The sequence below is a fragment of the Branchiostoma floridae genome, chromosome 9 (assembly GCF_000003815.2).
Source record: "Branchiostoma floridae strain S238N-H82 chromosome 9, Bfl_VNyyK, whole genome shotgun sequence".
In the NCBI taxonomy this organism is placed as follows: Eukaryota; Metazoa; Chordata; class Leptocardii; order Amphioxiformes; family Branchiostomatidae; genus Branchiostoma; species Branchiostoma floridae.
Window position 1 is genome coordinate 688865 of NC_049987.1, and position 9194 is coordinate 698058.

The 9194-nt window shown below is 40.9% G+C and overlaps 1 long non-coding RNA gene across 1 annotated transcript; it reads left to right on the forward strand.

Annotated features, from left to right (window-relative positions):
• The first annotated feature begins 724 nt into the window (after window positions 1-724).
• Window positions 725-1669, forward strand: LOC118422985. Its single transcript, XR_004831984.1, has 2 exons — window positions 725-1024; window positions 1482-1669. It is a non-coding gene; the product is annotated as an uncharacterized LOC118422985 (long non-coding RNA).
• The last annotated feature ends 7525 nt before the right edge of the window (window positions 1670-9194 follow it).

The window sequence follows — 9194 nt, forward strand, 5'->3', positions numbered from 1 at the left end:
GGCAAGTTGTCCCCTTGGGTGTTAAACACTTCACGAATCCTGATCTTCAGACTCCCCCTCCTTGATCCAGCCCCCATGCATATCCAAATTCTTTATCTTCAGGAACAAATATGCGTGAAACATGATGTTGAGCAGAGACATGTACGCCAGCTGCGACTGTATCATTATGAGGTCGTAGTTTGCTTGTTCGTTTACCTGTGAATTGAAATTATGATAATTAGAGATGGACCCTACGTCCAGCGCAACACTCAAGCTGTCTATACAGTATCCAAGTGAAGCACCCAACATGTCCAGGGAGTGGACCCTATTTACAAAGAAAACATTATTCCTGAAAAAGTACGGATCCCTGATCATGGCATACCTGTGTAGTTGGCAGCTGTTGTCGTACACCACTATTCTTGGGGCAGTTGTGAGACGCGTCCGGAAGATCTCGAATGGATGATGCACGGACTCACAGCTGTGCATAGCCTCGAATCCGTAACAGACTCCGTTTGGGCAGAACAAGGTGAATATCCCAGGTGTCGAAGACGGAAGATGCCATTTTGCCATTCCCTCTCCGCACCATGTAGTCCCGCTTGGACCGAAGCATGTCAAACCTACCCCCTTCCCGCATTAGAACTAAGCGGCCCGCGGGGCCGTAAATGTTTTTAAGAAAATCTTAAAAATCAACCGCTTGAATAATGCCAATTAAAATCGTTGTCTATAATGTATGGAATTTTGACTACGATACTATCTGATTTTTAGTTGACAATATCCATATAATAAGGAGCTAAAAATCATAAAAGTTGGAGATACAGCCGGAAAAATGCCCCGTTTTGACGCCGCGCGCGCGGCACGCTATTTCGAAGGCCGCCCGGCGGAGATGCAATTTTCAACTCAAAAGCCACAAGCCGCCGTGCATCGGAGAACTCTGGGAATGATTCCAGGTGAAAGGGCAGAGATCAAGGTTCACTCCAGTGGTTGCACAATTTTGCTACGTCATTCCTGGCGGAAGTTATGGGCCAGAGTAGGGAAACCTCCGAAAGTAAGTGGATATTTTTGCCATTTTTCTTGAATTTAGCAATTTTGTTCATACACAGTGACAAATATAGATATATTGTGATCATCATGGTGTAGTTTCTGTTTCTATTTACGCGAGTTTGGCTTGTGGCTTTAGCGATGCGATTTGAGAGTTTTTTTAGGCAGCCCGCGCACGGCCGTGGAGGGGGAGGGGGGCGTGACATCACGGACGTCCGCGGACATTGTCTGCGCTATAAATTCAACATATTATCATAAATTCTGCGCTATTTGACCGCAGAATGGCAGTTTATTTTATGTATTGTGTAGAATACCTTTCATAACCGATGATGTGGCATATTTTGTAACAAAAAAACGTTTCACTATCGTAAATAATATGTTGCGTGCATACACGTTATCGCCATGCTCAATCGGAATTTGTCAGTTGCATGGTATTAATTTCGAGATCATTTTTAATTTTCTAGTTGACACAAAAGGGACATATCCTGGGCAGATCAGCGGAAACAGCAAAATAGAGACTTGTCAAAACTGCTCACCAGAGACAAGGCTGCAGACACCGAGACAACAGATCAAGTTTAGACACGACATGTTTGGAGTTGCAATAATTGGTGACGAACATTGAAAGTTATTTGATCTTATTGTTTTGATTTTTAAAGAAGAAAAGCTAAGTTAAGAGAAACTGAATAGAAAAGCAACCTACTAATAATAATCAGAAAGTTACTTGAACTAAACAGTTATTTTTAGAATGGGTAAAACATGTATGCATACTAATTAGCACTTACTATTCATCATCATTACTATTACTAATGTCATTAATTACGATGTTAATTAGGACAACTGCTAATTAAGCATTTGATTGTTAAAAGTTCTTTAAAGTAACATGCAATTTACATCTGTACAACCAATTTAACCTTCAAGCACCCGACCTTTTTTTGCGACTAAAATGACCGAGTGGGGTCCAAACGGACCCCAAAATGTTTTATTCATAAAATCTCAATACCATTTCTTATCGGCGATTATTGTATATACATTGCTTCGTCAATGTAAGAGGGAGATTTTGAGATGTTAAGGTGTTGCTAATTCCAACTCATTATCATAATTTATGCAAAAGTTTAGAAGGACCACGTTTTGCACTAAACCTATTCCGACCAGGGTAATAACCCTCATTTGCATATTTTGTAATCAATAAAAACTACAAAAATACTTCGTTTTTTAATGATTAGTCTTACTTTGAATTAGAAACGTGAAGTTCTTTCTTAAGCTTGTAGCATGTTTAAGAAATGCAGATTAATTGAATGGTACTATTGTGGATGAGTAGATTAATTAGGGTTAATTAGGATTAATTAATACAAAGTAATGATGATATGTCGAGAAAACAATATTATAGTCTGTCCAGTAATATTATCTTCATGTGCTGAAAATTTGAAGAACATTTGTTAAAGCGTTTGGAAGATACATTAAAAAGTGTGTAAATAACTGTGTGCTTGTGGTCATTTTCGGTGCCATGTCGAGGTCAACTGTTCCCATAGGGCTAATAGATAAGCCTCTTCTAATGAAAACGTCCAACTTTTCAACTTTGAAAAATTCTAGAAAATTTCAACATTGTCGGATTTCAACACAATAAAAAGCATTGTAATCAGAAGAATCTGATCTGTAATTTGAAAGCAGTTTCAGCAACTTTAACCTTAACCAAAATTTTAGTGTGACATGCCTACGAAAATACCTCATTGCAGCGTCTAGAAAAGACGAATGAAGCTAGCATAATACCAGTAATCCGTTAATCAATTTTCAAACGTAGCATTACTGACTTTACAATGAATGGCTTGGAATTACGATATACTCTAAAATCTAGTTCAGTGATATCTAAATTGAATTGATTCCCTAGCAACTTATACTCCTGGTTGACTTGTACTCCTACTGTTCAGGACTTCTAGAGCAACCCGCAGCCTGGAATTGAACAGCTGAGTAGCATTAATGTAATGCCAGGCGAGGTGGGTGCATTAAAATGAGGCCTAGGCTGTTCTAGGACTGTATTTTCTAATGCTGATTAAGATCACCGCAAGTGAACACCTGTAAAGATTGAAAATACATATTAATACATACATGAAGTTTGTTCGTGACGAAAACTGAAGACGAAAAGAGTATGTAGTTTTCAGAGCATCAGTCTCTACCAATAATAAACAAAAGCACGTTTTGATTCTCACCTTCTTCCAGTCAATGTCAAGCCGCCGGGCTCACGTGTTCCATCCCTTTTCTTAGCGTCTCCTAGTGAACCTCCTCGAACTCGGTAGATCCACATGTTGACCTTGTCCGGTTGCAGACCCTTTGAGTGGTTCTCAGGGACTGGCGACCTTCCTCCATGGAGTGTAGATGGTCCACCAGCAGCCCGTAGTATATCATCTTCCTGTAGTACATTTATATGCAATATTCTATGAATGAATGAATGAATTTCTTGTAGCTGGCAACATGAGAACAACTATTCCGGCGGCTGCTACACATTAAACAGAAAAGCCTATCGCCGTCCCGACGCTTCAGAATCCCTGAAAATAGAACAAAACAAAATGATGAATGGTGTAATATTAGTAAAGTAATTACGAGTAATGTAAAGAGATAAAGCAAATTTTGACAGTAGATATTGTTCTGGGTAATTATTTCCATACGCTTTCCCGTCGTGAACGGCTGCCAGGAATGGGTCTGTTTGAAGCTGTTCAACAGCCTCTTCCTCCACATCTGCAGCTACACCTCTTCGTTCCTCTTCCTCCATATCTGCAGCCATGAGTGGCGGACTGACCATGCGTTCTGCTGCCCGGGCGTGAATACAGTACAGACCTTCCTGCCGTACGGCAAAATCTCGCAGATCTTACACCCGTCTGTAAGGTATCAGAGTTGTATAGCACATCTAACAGTTGGTACTGCAGGCAACTACAGGCCTTAACATTCAACAAGTAATACTTTCCACTAGATTGGTCTTTCCGTTCCCGTGCGTTGTCGCACGAACACAATTACAGCACGTGACACTCCCCTAAACCTGATTCAAATACTCTCAACTGAACCAGCTGGAAGTATCGCGTAAGTTGGTCTCCGCATCACAGTCTGCGAGAGTAACGGTATTGTCCCTTGTCAAGGGAAACCATCTTCGTTCATGGTGCAAGCACCTCAAATACCATGACAAGGGATCCCTTTAAAAATTCCTTTTTTACTTGGCACATAAGTTATCTCGTCTTCTGGACTGCATATTTTTTTCAAAAATGGGACCAAAGATGTGACTTAGGTAGGTAGGTAGGTAGAGGAACATCGCGTGCAAAATCGCTGTTTAGGTATTTCCACATCATTTGGAGTTCAACTTCCGTATCGTTTTTGGTCCCTAAACCCAACAGGCCATTGCATCTCTCAAAACTGAACAGCCAAAAACCATGTATAGGACCATAATCAAGGATAGTCTTTTAAATATCAATGTAGGTACATATTGGGTGTTATGGACAATTCGCCAAACAACCTTCCCCCTTTTACCCAAACATCACGAATGAATCTACCCAGTCTATGTCGGCGCGACTAACCGCGGGTTTGCACAAACGCTGACAGGTTAAGACAAATATTTCCCACCATTGGTAATGCTCTTGTGGCAACATGTCTTGCAAACAACACATACTATAGTACAGAGTCCAATTCTTCCACTCGTCAGCAGTGAAATATCTACAATCTGAGGTAATTTTGGTTGAAGGCGTCCAATTTCACTCGGAATATTTATTGTCCCTATGGTTTACTCTAATCTGTTGAGCTTAGCTTTAGTTATAACAATGTCTCGGTCATAGCCGTTCCAAACTATCCCATGACTTGCTATATTATGCCTTCCGTTTCAAAGTCAGCAAAGGCATCAAAATTTCCCAGGCTATTTTTTGTGCTTTCATCACACCACTAGGTTCTTTTTCATTCCTTTGTTTTGATCGCTGTTCTGCCTCCGCTTTGCTTTCAAACTCTTCTGCCAGTCGCCGAAATATTCGAGCATTGAGTGACTCTTTAATCCCATATGTCACTTGTCACTAAATCCCCGTTGTTCTTCAAACTTGCCTGCTAAGGCTGATTCCTTGCTTGCTTGACGAATGATTTTTTTTTCCTTTTTGACCGCCCTTGTTCAGCAATTGAATTCTGCAGCTCGTGAAGAACATCTGGTAAAGGGCGTTTATAGCGTTTTCTACGTAATAATATTGCCAGCCCCTCTAATCTCAACAGCACGTGTAATGTCCAAATTGGTTTATTTATTTATTTGTTTGAATCAGGCCCATGGCCCATAAAAGCAGACACAGTACAGAGATTAAAAAAACTACACTTACAACGAGTTAACTATTATTTACATAATTTCGCCAGAAGTTGCTATGGCGAAAGCCGTCCGAGTGGACAAGCAATCGGATTATGTCATTGTCAGAGGACACCAAATGTATAGCAAATGCATGGGTGACCTTGCGGGGCCTTGCGTCAAAATGTCTGTCCGATTGTTAACAAGCAACTTCTGCTTGTATGCCTGCCGACCAAAAAGAGCAGTTTAGATGCGCTGTGGTACGCCACTCGCAGTTTGGAGATAGCACTCATGTTGTAGTTACTCAAGATTTGAGCACAGTACATAGGGGAGCAATACGCTGAGAACAATTCACTTTTTACTGCCACTGAGCAGTAAAGGAACCGTCGAAGGAGTGAATTTGCCCAAGAATAAAAACCTCTGACGTGGGCCCGAATTGCTGAGTCATCAGAAAGGTCAAGAGTAATTATGTATCCAATAATATTAATTGTTATTTTTTGGATATTAAATATATTAATATCCCATATTTATATTTGATTGATGTTCAGATGACTGACCAATTTCAGAATCAGATGGATTGACGTGCGTAGAAGGAGGACAGGCGGAGGGTGTTCCACGCTTTAGAGTACCCGGTAAAGTTAGTTTGTTTTTTTTTAAACTAATGATATGGACGGGTATTTTCTATATGATCCTCTGGCCCAGTACACTTTTCAGACCAGGATGCCAGACTGAGACATTACATTGTATGATAGGGCAGGCGAACAAAGCACACGTATTCTGTGACAAGGTCCTCCGTTGGGACATGGGAGTATTTTCGTCTAGTTGCTTAAAACACGAGGTCGTGCGATTCGTCGCTATCTCTGCACGTGTCTATGTCGGTTACTATCGACGTGTTTTGAACAAATTAATGAACTATTGATCACTTGTGATTTGAGAGATTCCATGTCAAGAAATGTCATTCTACTATCACATACTATACTACCAATAGTATACTCAATGTGCCTCTTAAATTGTTACGGAAACAGTGAGGCTCTCTGTTCATGACATATCTGTGAAGCATGCATGCATTATCCTACACAATAACCCATGGAGCTATCTCAGAACGTGTACGGATGATTTGGATGAGGTGATATGTGGACTCGCAGTTCGTCATAACCTCCAAACAATAGCATATCCCGTGCTTGTATAATACTGTGAAAGACCTTGTGTTTATAAAGAAGGGTGTCTGTAGGACACATTTCTGCAACCATCCCAGCCCTTCACGGCACCGTGCCCTTTGTCAATAGTATAGCAGGGAAGGCCACATTGCTTACGCAGAGAGTGGAATAAAAAGTTGAGACGGGTCGGGTAGCAGCAGGGAGTTAGTTCAAGATAAGAGTAAAAACATTTTATTAACTAGTAATATAACATTCCTTGTGAATTCTGAAGACAAAGGTGCACAGAACAGGTGTCTTCTTTTGCAAGTAAATACTTACCATAACTTTCCGTACCTGTCATAAACTCCCCCTTTGCCACTTTCTTGGCAACTTTGACGGCATCAATGTCCCCTGCAATCTTTACCATACTACACACTGGTGTATTCCTGGCGAGCTCAGTAAAGAAGTCGCTGTACGCTATTTTTGCCGGGCGGTTGCCGCTTTCCTCAAGCAGGCGGGAGAGAACCCATTTTAGATCCTATTGGCCCTCTGCGTCCAGCATTGGCAGCAGCATTTCCGTCTCTTCCTGCATAACCCCTATGTTCTTCCCCTTGGTTCCCCGTCTGTACCCCGAGTACTGGAGTAGAAGTATCCGGGCCATCTATGAGCGGATGTAGACCCGATTGTTATTTTCTTTTGGTGCAATTTATAAAATAAAAGTAACGAAGACATGAACTTGTCAAGATTTGAAGGATCACAGTTATCATTGACTGCATAATTTTGTTGGTATATATCATGTTTCTTGTTAGTGGATCTAAGTGATTTAAAAAAAAAAAACTGGCAACTAACCTGCTAGCATTTGATGGCCAACGATAAAATATTTGTAGTAATTGTAGGTCAAGAAGGACAATATCATATTCATGTACATAATACTTTTAAAGAGACATGTAATATCAGATTCCAATGAAATAATTTTTAACGCATTATATAACCAACAGATATACATATACATATTAAAGAAAGGTACGGCCAGGCAAATTTCGTCTCATGATTCTTTATTACATCTATATCTGTTGTCTAAGTAAAGCCTTTGGGGTACCTTCCGTTGACCCACAAAAGTCCTTGACTGGACTTACAATCTGTAATGTATGACGGGTATGGATGCAAGGACGCATGAGTACGTACATGATGCGGATAGGTAAGAATATTTAGTCAAAATTCAGTAATCTCTGAGTACTGCAGAAACATAAACTCGGCCAAGAGTAATTGTAAGCGGTAGATAGGATGCAGATACGGTCACGGTCATCTTCTACAGGAACGAGAGGAACACGGGTTCTCATATTGAAAAGAGCCTCAACTATTGCCCGACTGCTAGGCTGGTTGGTCTCCACAAAATAGATCTTGGTCTGGCCTAGCATACCAGCAGGCCATTACAAGATGATGTGTGCGATGACCATCCATCTTTTTGTGTAGCCAAAAGGCCAAGATCCTTCCCAAGATGAGTACTTGGTTTTGGATTCCTCCTGTACAGCATTAGTCGCCATAGGGTCGCCGTTATTATCCTCAAAACGGGCGAAGGGATAGCTTCCTGTTCTTTTGGCTGGAGGGGGAGCGTTATTGGTATGGAAGAGAATGCTCCGATTGGGCCATTGTCGGCCCCAGTGATGTAGAGCAACTCTCATGTTGGGCAGCTCCTATTGGCTAGAATGTTATTTCGCGATCGTATATTGAGAGGTCAGGATCCGTAGAGCTATGCTGTCCCGCAAGCCAGACCGAAATCAAAAAGGCGGCGTTAAAAGTCGCGTCCCGGGAAACATCTACATCTACATTGTGGTAACCCCCAAATAGCCCCGCGTGGGGCATCGTATGGGGAACAACTTAACAAACATGATAAGGTATTGGAATTGTTTTAGGCTTGCAGTGTGGAGAGTCATAAAGAAATGGATTTCTTCTTGGCATTTCCCTAAGTTTAAAAAGTAAAGCATACATAATTAAGTATGTATTTCACAACCTTCTTGATCATTAAGGTTACATATTCATAATTCATATGATGCCCCCCACCCACTTGACATACTGCCGCAATACTAAAAAAACATTCCAGCCATTGGCATATAATGCATTTACATTGGAAAGGGAGGCTGGCATCAGAATAGTAGTAAAAAAACCTCAACTTTAACCAGCACAACAGTTATCTTAAGTTATGAATTTTACGATATTCTACTATACAGGTACATATAAGTTGTAGAAGAATGTTTAAGCTGTAAGAGATGCAGACCACTTGCAATAATCAGGGTCAGCTAAGTCCGAAATGTCTGACTCATACCAGTCCAACACAATAGTCAAAGGTAAGTCATCTTCCTCTTCCCAGTATAATTCATCACGGCCACTAGGAACATTACAACGCCTTACTTGTGCCGATAAAGGTAAGTTGTTATCCTCTTCTCAGTCTTAGTCTGGATGGGAATTCCGCTTCTGTGAGCTAACAGTGGTAAATGGTCTTCTAGTTCATGTCGGATCAGTTTCCTAATTTCAGCTTTCTTGGCATCTAGTTTAAGCTTGTTCCTGTTTTTCAGATATTCTGAGTATTTCATTTGTCCCTTACTGAGCTAATTCTACCCACATGGATAACTGATAATTAATGCCCTTGCCTAAGATCGTTTTCACTTTGTTAGGATATACTACAAGCCGACTCTCTCGAAAGGCTTCCACAAAAGCAAGTTTTCTTTAAATTCCCTGCTTTCTCTTAA